This window comes from Mustela nivalis (assembly GCF_964662115.1).
Source record: "Mustela nivalis genome assembly, chromosome: 7".
NCBI classification, from domain to species: Eukaryota; Metazoa; Chordata; class Mammalia; order Carnivora; family Mustelidae; genus Mustela; species Mustela nivalis.
Genome location: NC_139026.1, coordinates 43580888 through 43584279, shown reverse-complemented (window position 1 = coordinate 43584279; position 3392 = coordinate 43580888).

Genomic DNA, 3392 nt, shown 5'->3' with positions numbered 1-3392 from the left:
TGAGGATGATGGAAGAAATCTGCAGTCATTATAGTCCTGATAAAATCAAGGAATACTACGTAAGGCTGTGTAGTAAATACATGACTGGAGAGTCATCAATTAATTAGCTATCTGGCATTCAGCAAGTGCTCAAATATAAAATCTTCTATTTTCTCACCCCTAAAATTGAAGCATTGCTTCAACAATCCCTACCCGATATGAAATTCTAATGGATCAGAAGCAGAACTAATTGAGTCTCAGATATTACTTTTATTTGGGAAATCAGATGTTTGGTCAATAATATCAGCAATACTTATAATGACTTATCATTGTGCACTTAGAACATGGCAGGATCATGTTAAGGCTCTAGATGCATAGATGAGGTCACATTATTATCTCTATTTTATATGTGAAGAAAATAAAAAGACTTCAAGGTTAGGTAACTGATCCCCAAATCATTCAGCTAGTAAGTAAGTTATATGAAGCTGGAATTTGAAACCAGGTTTTTTTTTTACTCTGAAGATTCTTTTTTTTTTTTTTTTAAGATCCTGCTTTCAACTTAAATATCTGTTTGGTTGTTTTTTCTTTTTGAAGACTAGCCTTAAGTTTCTAGTCTAATGTTACTTAGTTAAAAAAAAAAAATCAATTCATCAAACAGGTGGATTTATTTTAATCTGTTAACGATTTAAAATAAAAATTTCAAATGATTCAAAATGTGCATTTTCATTTTCTATTATTTATCTGTGTCTCACTATTGGCTTTAAGTTAATTTAATTTATGTCAGGACATATTTTTAAATAGTAGAATGCTTACTATTTCAATTTTGCATTGGCAATTTGACCTTGTTCACACATAATTTTTTATAAATGGACCTCAAAAAGAATGTATATAGCTTGCAATAACATATAGTGAGAACATTGTTGTTACTAAAGGGTGTGTCATGTTTATCTACTGCTTACCATTTTTTTAAGCTAGTAGATCTATTTTTTTGGAACAGTTTTAGATTTCTAGAATAATTGAGAAGATAGTACAAAGAGTTCTCATATGTTTTCATACAGTTTCCTCTGTTATTAACACCTTGCTTTAGGGTGGTTCATTTGTTGCAATAAATGAACAAATATCCACACCTTATTATTTAATAAATCCACAGTTTAAGTCTCAGTCTTTGTGCTATAGTGTACTATTGGTTTTAATAAATAGATAGTCATTCACCATTACAGTATCATACTGCATAGTTTTACCTTAAAATTTTCCTCTGCTTCACTATTTATCCTTACTCCTCTCACTCTGAACCCTTAGTAACCATTAATCATTTTACTGTCTCTACAGTTTTGCTTTTTCCAGAATGTCATGTAATTAGAATCATGCCCTATATAACCGTTTCAGGGTTTCTTCTTTTACTTACCAATAAGCGTGCCTTTTTCTGACTTGATAGCTAATCTCTTTTTATTAGGAATAGTACTTCACTGTATGAATGTACCACAGTTTATCCATTAACTTATTGATAATATCTTGGTTGCATTAATGGTTTTGGTGTCATTTTTTTATAAAACTGTTGCAAACATTTGTGTATAGGTTTTTGTGCAGACTTAATTTTTTAAAAAAATTTTTAAAGATTTTATTTATTTATTTAACAGAGCGAGAGAGATTACGGCAGGCAGAGAGAGAGGGGGAAACAGGCTCCCCGCTGAGCGGAGAGCCCGATGTGGGGCTCGATTCCAGGACCCTGAGATCATGACCTGAGCTGAAGGCAGAGGCTTACTGAGCCACCCAGGCGCCCCCAGACTTAAATTTTTAATTAAATGGGGTAAATACCTAGGAGCATGACTCCTGAGCACATGGTAAGACTATGTTTAGTCTTGGAAGAGACTATCAGTCTTTCCAAAATGGATATACCATTTGACATTCACATCAGCAATGAATGAGTGCTCCTGTTGCTCCACATCCACTCTAGCATTTCATATTGTCAGGTTTTTGTTTTGCTTTTAATTTTAGCCATCCAATAGGTGTGTGGTGGTATCTTGTTTTAATTTGCAATTCATTAATGACATAATTTTAAATATCTTTTCATATGTTTATTTGACATCTGGGCATCTTCCTTGGTGAGGAATCTGTTCATATCTTTGCCTCTAAAAATTAGTTTTTCTCCTTGTTGGTTTTGAAGAATTCTTTGTATATTTTGGATACAAGTCTTATATCAGATATGTATTATTTTATATTTTCCTCAGTCTGTGGCTTTTAACTCTCTTAAGATAATAACATTTCTAATAAAAGCATTACTAGATACTTTGCATATCTCAATAAAAATGGCATTACTACCATCTTTTGGATGTCATTTAAATAACTTTTCTATTGATGAAAGTAATATAAAAAAGAACCACAAATTACAGGTTTCATAAAATCACTGTCTTCCATGTTGTAACAATTTTTATCCCAAAGATTTATGATAAAAATTTATGATATCAGCAAGAAGGATATATATATATATATATATATATATATATATATATATATATATATGTATTGGATACATGTATGTATAAATGTATTTTATATTATTATAGGATATAGTATATATAACTATTTTGAAATATACATATTATATGAAAAGAATGGTTAGTTACAAATTTTATTACATATTACATACTGATATTAAATGTATATCATACAGCATCTGCTCATCAGTTGTTTGAGAACCAAGAACAGCGTTCAAAGCACTACTATAAATTTAAGCTGTCTTTCCAGTTAGTCCTCTGTTAAAATGAAAGTATTTTATTCATTTCTTAAAATGAAAGTATACAGAGGTATGTATAGCTTTGATTCCTATATTTCCCAATTTCCAATTAATTTGAAAGTATTGAGAAAAAATTGTAAATAGTTATTGCTCCTCATAACATATTTGATGGTTAAGTTCTCTGGCTACTGAGGTAAATTCTTGGGTCCATGTTTCACCACTTGACAGCTGAATGACCTTAAACAAGTTACTTAACTTCTCTGTGCTTCAAGTTCCTTCATGGGTAGAATGACGATATAAATAGTATGTGATTTATAGATTGTTGTAAGGATTACAGTAAAGTGTAAAGATTACAGAAAGTGTTCATATTTTGCACTCAGTGCTAATAATCTTATTTATGTAGTTGTCAAAAAGTTTTATGTAATGTAATATAAAATACAAGATATACTGAATATTGGAGAAAATACTTGATAATTCAAAAATATCATATATGTTTGGAAGTAAAAGAATTTTAAAGTCTCATCTTATTTATTTAAGGGGTATTTTTCCAACTGTAAAATTCATTTCTTTGGTATATATTGAGATGAATATGTCAATAAGAATTTATAGATAGATACAGAGAAGTAGATACATAATCCTTAAATGCACATAAAGCAAATAATTTTATTATATCAATTGT